The sequence below is a fragment of the Eleutherodactylus coqui genome, chromosome 6, assembly GCF_035609145.1.
Source record: "Eleutherodactylus coqui strain aEleCoq1 chromosome 6, aEleCoq1.hap1, whole genome shotgun sequence".
NCBI classification, from domain to species: Eukaryota; Metazoa; Chordata; class Amphibia; order Anura; family Eleutherodactylidae; genus Eleutherodactylus; species Eleutherodactylus coqui.
Window position 1 is genome coordinate 22,897,612 of NC_089842.1, and position 9,192 is coordinate 22,906,803.

Here is a 9,192-nt window from a genome sequence, read left to right on the forward strand (position 1 = left end):
ATGTTAAAAAGCAAAATCAAGAATGGGAGGGAAAGAGAAGGGAATAGAGATGAGCAAGCACCAAAATGCTCGGGTGCTCGTTACTCGAGTCGAACTTTCAGTGATGCTCGAGAGTTCGTTTCGAGTAACGAACCCCATTGAAGTCAATGGGTGACTCGAGCATTTTTGTATATCGCCGATGCTCGCTAAGGTTTTCATTTGTGAAAATCTGCAAAACACAAGAAAGTGATGGAAACGACATAGAAACGAATAGGGCAGGCGAGGAGCTACATTTTGGGCTGTATCTCAAGTTCCCAGGTCCCACTATTAAGCCACAATAGCGGCAAGAGTGAGCCCCCCCCCCCCCTCCCACTGTCAGCGTAAAGATCGTTCTCCTCTGCCACAGCTATAACAGCTGTGGCAGAGAACGATGTTAGCCCATTGAATTCAATGGAGCCGGCAATACAGCCGACTCCATTGAAAGCAATGGGCTGCCGGCGATCGCGGGATGAATTGTCAGGAAGGGCTTAAATATATAAGCCCTTCCCTGCAATTCATCCAGAAATGTATAAAAATAAAAAATATATATATACTTACCTGGTCCCGGCAGACGGAGTTCAGCGCGGCAGGCTGCAGTTCTCCTGAACTGCTCTGAACAGCTGTGAGTAGTATTCAGCAGCCGGGGATTTAAAATCCCCGCCTGCTGAATGAGATGCCTCTGATTGGTCACAGCCTGACCAATCAGAGGCATCCCTCGCTCACACCCATTCATGAATTCATGAATGGGTGAGTGAGGGCTGCCTCTGATTGGCTTAGCGCAGGGACAGCTGAGAGCTGCCCCTGAGCCAATCAGAGGCAGCCCTCACTCACCCATTCATGAATTCATGAATGGGTGTGAGCGAGGGATGCCTCTGATTGGTCAGGCTGTGACCAATCAGAGGCATCTCATTCAGCAGGCGGGGATTTTAAATCCCCGGCTGCTGAATACTACTCACAGCTGTTCAGAGCAGTTCAGGAGAACTGCAGCCGGCCGCGCTGAACTCCGTCTGCCGGGACCCGGTAAGTATATATATATTTTTTATTTTTACACATTTCTGGATGAATTGCAGGGAAGGGCTTATATATTTAACCCCTTCCCGACAATTCATCCCGCGATCGCCGGCAGCCCATTGCTTTCAATGGAGTCGGCTGTATTGCCGGCTCCATTGAATTCAATGGGCTAACATCGTTCTGCCGGGACCAGGTGAGTATATATATATTTTTTATTTTTACACATTTCTAGATGCCGGCAGCCCATTGCTTTCAATAGAGCCGGCTGTATTGCCGGCTCCATTGAATTCAATGGTCAGTGCTTGTTTAATCGAGACGAGTACCGCGTGGTGCTCGTCTCGAGTAACGAGCATCTCGAGCACCCTAATACTCGAACGAGCATCAAGCTCCGACGAGTATGCTCGCTCATCTCTAGAAGGGAACGTAAGGAGAATCAGTGAATGTGGTCAACTGAAAACAAAAATGGTAAAAAGGGGACATACATGAGGTGCATATGAGGTATAAATGGGACAGGTGTGCAATATATAATATGATACAATTAAGCCTGGGTGTATATCAAATATACAAAAGAGCAAGAAAATATAATTGGGCACCCGCATTCTACAGCACAGAAGAAATGTTAGAATGATTACGTATGGGCCGTGATCAAAAACAACTAAGGCTGAGCTCACACGACCGTATGCTCACTGCATATGAGCCGCACAGGTATTGTGTGTTTAATACAGTAGCAATATCTCATAGACGTTAATAGTGCTGCTCGCACGAGCTGCGTGGAATATGCACAAAAAAAACCTATATATGTGTGTGTGTGTGTGTGTGTGTGTGAGAAAGCCCTCAGTGACTGACTGACTCGCCACTAATTCTCTAACTTTTCGTTTTCCATGCAAACAACCCGTAAACACCTGCATCAAATTAACTCGGGCGCGGCCGGGTATATCAGCTAGTATTACATACGTATACATGCCAAAGTAGTGTTCACATGTCATTGCATACTTGCTGTGTGCTCATGTGCGAGAGATGCCCGAGCGGCCCACAGGCAAACACGGTTCTGTAAGCCGGCCTAAATGTGGCTCTACGATTCAAAGCCCCGATCCTATTTCTTACATGATGTATGACCCATATTTACATTATTTATACTTTGCCCCAGCTCTGTACAACATTGGATATAAAGATGTAATGTATATAAAAAAGGTATCAGTTTTGCAACAATAATTGTGGACGCAGTGGCCGTAATAGAAGTAAAGAGCGGAACAAGAAGCTTGTGGTGCAGATAACTGTATAACACCGATAACTGCATCAATATATAATAAGAATCTGTATTTGTATGGTTCCAACTTATTCAGCAGCGCTTTCAAGCATGGGATAAATGCAAACAATATAACACTTACAATGTGAGGTGCAATCAGTTTGAAAGAAACTGGAGGTACAGGGGGGGGGGGAGCAAGGCATGGGGAATTGAGGCAGTAGGGGATTTCATGTGGAAACCAGTTATTAGAAAGCAAACGGGGTGCGGCGGTAAGGAGATGCAGGGATGGAGGTCGTATATGATAGGAGGGTGGAAGGTGAGGGGAAGCATAGGGAGGAGCAGAAGGACTAGGTCGGGAGATTTGGTATGCCTCCCTGAAGAGGTGCGTTTTTAAGACGCGCCTGAAATTTCGTGCATCGGGAATTGTTCAGATGCCTTCGGGTAGAGCGTTCCAGAGGATGGGTGCTGCTCTGGTGAAGTCCTGGAGACGAGCATGTGCGGTTCATATTAGAGGGGTGTTTAGTCTGAGGGTGTTAGCCGATCGGAGTGACCGGGCTGGGTGGTGTACTGACAAGAGGGAGGCGATGTATGGTGGCACGGCGTCATGCAGACCTTTGTGGGTGAGGTTGAACAGTTTAAATTTAGTTCTGCAGTGGATGAGTAGTAATCACCTCTCAACTTTGATAGGTCAGGTCATTTGATACTTTTGTGAGGTTAGTTTCGGTTAAGTGTAGAGAGCGGAAACCAGACTGGGGGGGGGGGGGGTCGAGGAGTGAGTTGTCAGAGAGAAAGTGTGTGAGGTGGGAGTGGACCAGGCATTCTAGTAATTTGGAGATCAAGGGAAGGTTTGAGACGGGTCGGTAGTTGGCAGCATCAGTCAGGTCTAGGGTTGGTTTTTGTAAGCAGAGGGGATATGATGGAGTGTTTAAATGAGGAGGGGAAGGTGTCAGAGGTTAGGGAGAGGTTGCAGATTGTGATGAGGTGAGTAATGAGAGCTGGGGAAAGGGACCAAAGGAGGTGAGAGGGGAGAGGGTTGCTAGTGCAGGTGGTGGGGTGGGGAGCAGAAAGCAGCCTGGAGAATTCTACCTCTGTTGTTGGTTCTGATATTGAAAGTGAGTAGGTGCTGGATGGAGTGTGAGGAGACTGGGATTGGGGCTAGCCGTGCAGTTTTCAGAGATTTCTTTTCGGATGTTGTTGACTTTTTTCTTTGAAATGGGCAGCTAGTTCTCCAGCAGTCAGATCCGTCACAGGGGCCTGTTCTTTGGGGCTGAGGAGGGAGTGGAAGGTGTTGAAGAGTTGTTTGGGATTGTGGGACAGTGGGGAGACAAGGGAGGTGAAATAAACTTGTTTGGCGTGGTGAGGGGCTAGGTTATAAGTTTTAAGCATGAATTTGAAGTGGAGGAAGTCTGCGAGCAGCTTTGATTTTCTCCACAGCCACTCGGCACACCTAGAGCACCGCCAGATGACGATTGTTTGGAACTTGAGCCAAGGTTGCCGTGGTCTGTGGTTGACGGCACGGGTCCTGGGCAGTGCCACTTCATCCAGGGCACGTCTCAGGGTAGTGTGGTAGTGTTCGGCTGCCAGGTTAGAGCAGGGGTGGAGAGAGATAGGGGACAGGGAGGACTGAATGGTCTTGGTGAACTATTGGGTGCGAACGGACTGGACGTTCCTAGAGGTGCAATAGATAGGAGGGTCAAGGGGAGATGCTAGGGTGTCTGATGGAGAAAGAGAGGAGGTTGTGATCTGAGAGTGGAAGGGGAGATTTAGTAAAGTGAGAGGCAGAGAAGAGACCGAGGAAGATTAAATCGAGTGTTGCCATCTCTGTGAGTGAGGGAGTCAGAGATTAGGGATAGGCTGAGGGAGGAAGTAAGCGTTAAAAGCCAGGAAGCAGATGAGGAGCTGGGGTTGTTAATAGGGATGCTGAAATTGCTGAGAATGAGGGTTGGGATTTCACAGTATAGGAGGAGGGGGATCCAGGCAGCAAAGTGGTCTAGGAACAGGTGGGACCTGGGGGGCAGTAAATAACTGCGACATGCAGGGGCAGTGGGCGGAAGAGTCACAGTGTGTGGACTTTGAATCACTGGAAGGTAAGCAAAGGAGCTGAGGGAATGACCTGGAAGGTACAGTTATGCGAGAGGATGACGCCTACTCCGCCGCCGCTCCTGTCGTCCAATACGGGGGTATGGGAAAACTGCAGGCTATCATAGGAAAATGCATCGGGGGAGGTAGAATTGGATCGCTGTATCCAGGTTTCGGTGAGGGCGAGCAGCTTAAAGTGTTTGGTGGTGAAGAGGTCATGGATAGTTGGGAGTTTGTTGCATGCAGATTGGGAGTTCCATAAGATGCATTTGAATGGGGCGGGGTAGAGAGCAGTATAGGGTGGGTCTGGGTTGGGAGATATGTTCCCTGCAGCTAGGAGTAGCAGGGTAGGGAGGGTGAGCACATCTTTAAGGGATTTGTGCGGGTGGCTAAGGGGTTTCTTGGCGGTATGGGGGGGGGGGGGGTTGGAGGCATCTGAGGAACTTAAAAAGTGCATGGGAGCCACGCATAGGTAAGGAGAGCAGGGAGGGGCTGATGTGGATGGAGTAAGTTGGGGCTGGGCTTTAGAAGAAAGTGTTAAGGCTTGAAAGGAGGATAGTGGTGGAGATCAATGCAAGGAGGAGAGTATTTTCCTCCAGGCTTTGGCCGGTTGCGGATTTTACCTGTCTCCTTCTCTGTCGAACTGCACCATTCAAATGCATAAGACACTTGTTTCTGGACACTTCTAGCTGGACACATCAGGCGAGGCAGCCTCATGTATAAATACTGAGTGATCAGACACCTCAATGTCATCACCAGCAGGGATGTAATCAGTAATTGGTCCTACAGTTGCTTGTGTGTGATTGGATCAGATGGGTGGCCTTCACTCGCTACTAATCAATGGTCCTTAGATGCCCATCATCCCGTCACTGGCTGTCCTTCTGGAGTGGCCCAGCGTTAGTAAGGCCCCTCCACAATGTTCTGGCTGTCTCGTGCCATTGTCTTGTTTGTGGAATGCTTTTGATTTGTGTGTATTGCATGGCTGCAGGATGAAAGTGTTAATGTCTGGTATTTTCTGTCATGTCTGGAAAATGTATTGTCTCGTGTGTCGATTGTAGTTAGGTGCTGTTGTTTCATATACATTTTGGCTGAATGCAATGTGGGAGTTGGGAGGCTGAAGTGAGCCGAGAGGAGCAAGTCAGCGAGTCGGTCTGTGTGTGGGACATGGAGGAGGCTGAGCGACTTCCCCATACTCAGCCTGGGCCCATACTACCCAGGAGGCTTTGGCACTTCTCCTGAATGCTGGAGGAAGGAACAACCACTAGACAACAAGAAGTAGTATGTGTGCCGGGAAAGAGAAGTTCACAGACTAAGTGATCCAAATATCCTGTGAGTTCTCCCTGCGGCACCACTATCGTTTGTTTGTACAAAGATTGTTTATTTGCATTGGAGTTCAAAAGTGTTCAGTAAAACAGAACCGACTGTTTCCGATTCTTGTTGAGAAAGCTACCCTGTGTGTGGACTACTTTATTACCTCCGGAGATCCACCGCAGGGGACGGAACAGTGGCGTCACGAGTAACAATCGGACTTAAGGTAACCCCCCCCCCCCCCCGTTACTACCCCTTGATGTTCTGCAGCAGTAACAGGGTGAGTCTTTGTCATGGGGCTCTACCATCTCCATACCCCCACGTAAGGAGAAGGTAGAGCCCCATGACAAAGCCTTTCTCCACCTCACTGTCTCCTCAGCTGTGGGCCCACTCCTCAGACATGGCTGCTCTTTGGAAATTTTGGAACCACAGACCACAACATACAGAGATCGCCCCACAAAGCCAGCCGTTCTGGTGATGCTCTGACCAATCGTCTACACATCACTGTTTGGCCCTTGTCAGTCACTCAGATCCTTACACTCCTCCATTCTTCCAACACATCAACCTCAAGAGTGGACTGTTCACATGCCATTTCCAAAGATTATATCTCACTATATATACACACACACATACACCCAAAACTATTCCCCCTAGCAGATGAAGGCACAGTAGACCTCTATTTTACTCATTTTGGTAGGTGGCTCTTGCTTTAGTTGATAAGGTGTGTCTAAGCAAAGACCAGACCCTCCAAAGAACATAGAGTGAAGGATCCCTCTTAAAGGAACAGTACACCTAGAAATGAATGACCAGAGTGTGTATGTATCAGGGACACACAGAAAATCGTAGCAACTGTTGGGCCCTAATCACAGCAGATCCCTAAAATCAAATCTTTGATTTATATTAAAAACACTAGGCTTTAGACAAACCATCAAATAACAAGGGCAAAAAGACAAATATACTCGTACGTGAGGGAGATTCTATACGGGACTGTATTAAATAGTCTCAAGTGTCAAACTTTATCATTCCCATGGAGGAGGATCAAAAAACTTCCAGCAAATATCTAAAATCAGTTCCAAGTGTAGAAGAATAATGATATTGCCAGGCGCGTAACTATAGAGGATGCAGGGGATGCGGTTGCACCCGGGCCCAGGAGCCTTAGGGGGCCCATAAGGCCTCTCTTCTCCATATAGGTAACCCAGTACTATGAGTAAAGCATTATAGTTGGGGGCCCTGTTACAGGTTTTGCATCGGGGCCCGGGAGCTTCAAGTTACGCCTCTGTTCAGGCCAATTGTGGGCATAGTAAGGCCAAATAGTTCGCCCCCCCCCTTTTTGATTGGAGTGTTCCGGACTGATTTACTAGACAAAATATCTATGGTAGACATAAATTTAGCCTAAACAAAAGATGATTCATGTCCTGCAGATCGCATGTGTGCGGTACAGGGAGGTCTACTGAACTAGATAGAAAAAGTTCAGATGTGATGTGTGGTTCAATGCATTTCAGTTGGACCTGCACCTCTTCAGGAACCAGGTGGGTCAGAGATATTAGAAATGACTAGAAGGGGGCCCGAGATGCTCTCCCTAATTTCAGACAAAGATTTTAGTGTCTGAATGTTGTAATGATAAATACCAGTAGAAGTCCACGGTCAAGCATCAGGATCAATGCTTGAACAGAAATTAAATTAGAGATTAGATCTGAATGTCAGTCCTATTGCTATGGCAAGGATAAATGCCTGAGGGTTAATCTAGAGGAAAGCTCTGTCAATAAAATTAAACAGAGCTCCTATATAGTCCTTGCTCTAACATACAGCTAGCTCTGGAACCCCTATAGATCAGGTAGAGGTAGCCTAATATAATCCAAATCTGAGCTCCTCAACCAAGTAGCTTCAAATGAACAAGGTCTAGACAGCTTGATAAAATACTAGCTAGATCCTAGGCCATCTATGATGACCAAAAAACTAAAACTACATAGGGTGAGAGCAGATGTAGAGCCAGGGGACAATACCCCATTAGGCTAGATAGAGAGAGAGTAGCATAGCCTCCAGCCCTGATGGTGGGGTGGTGGCCGTATGACTGCGCTGGAAGCTGTCTTGTTCTATATAGTCCACAGAAAAATTAGTCCCACCCATCAGAGTAAAGGACAGCCCATCATAGGTAGGGGCATAATTAGCCATGTGGATTACAAAGGCCTGCCCCCGGGGATGTAAGTTCATAGGGATTGGCCCAGATCGTGTGTCCCTCCAGAGTCCTGTTTGATGGTGGTGCCACGCTTAAATTGATGGATGTCTGTCGCTTCACTATAACTGCTCGTCTCTTACCACTGTGTCCATGTTCGATCGCCCCCGGGGCCATCCACACTGTCATACAGGCATCTGTGAAACACACTTTTTTCTTCTCTTCATCCTTTGGATAAGAGGATGCAGACGGATCTATAGTCTAATGATTTAAACGTAGCTTTAACTATGTCTACTTTTGACTATCTTTAGCCTGGCATAGACTTTTTTTTTTTTTAAACCTTGCAGTCATAAAAAAAAAAACACATGCAGACATTTCCACCTGCTTAAACTTTTTATTATTTTTTTTGGGGGGGGGGGGGTGGGAGTGGAGAGAATTAAGGAAAAAAAAAAAAAAAAAAAGGTAGAAAACAGATTTTGCAGTAAAAAAGAAAAAAAAAAAAAGGTATCTGTAGCAAAGCATTTACCACACATTACGTTTTTAAAATTCTAAGTGTATGCTTAAAATCTGCACTTTACACTTTTTCTAATGGAGGTTTCTTGTATATGTGAGATGTACGAGAGTGCCAGTAAGTACAGCCCCTCGCTTGTAGGAACCTGCAGGGGTTAACACTTTTTTCTAATCTCTTCCAAACAGGTGAGGCGGAGTTTAATCAAGGGTGGAGCCTAATGATTGTGTCCCTCCTTCCAGAGTGGGTGGGGGTGATATAATGTAATACTATGGTATTACCATCTACTGCTTGAGTGATCAAACCATCACAAGTTCTCGTCCCCTATGGAGACTTACAAAAATAAAAAGTAAAAAAATAAGCAAGCAAAAAAAAAAAAAAAAAAAGGGTAAAGGAAGTTTAAAAAAAATTGAACAATTGAAAACCACAGGCCGTCGCTTACAGTACCCCACAAATAAGCTATATGAAAGATTTGGTCTCATCAGAATGTTACTGAGCCGCAGAATAAGGTTATGTCATCTTTGCAGCAGCATGTAAACTGTAAAAACGAGGCCCTCTTCAAAAAGGTGGTGGAATTGCACGGGTTTATCCAATTTCACTGAGAAGAAGTTTTTAAAAAGTTTCTTCAGTAGATTATATTGCGAAACACAACTCGTCCCCCAAGAAGCCGTCCGCAGACCTCCACCTCGATTGATAAATAAAAAAATAAAAAAAAGTCACGATTTTTTGAAAGTGGGGAGTAAAAACCGAAAATAGAAAAAAGAAAAGGTGTTCTTTAAGGGGTTAATATTCAGGGAGACCAATAATGTTCCCCAACTGGACAGAACTCTATACAACTAATTAATTAAA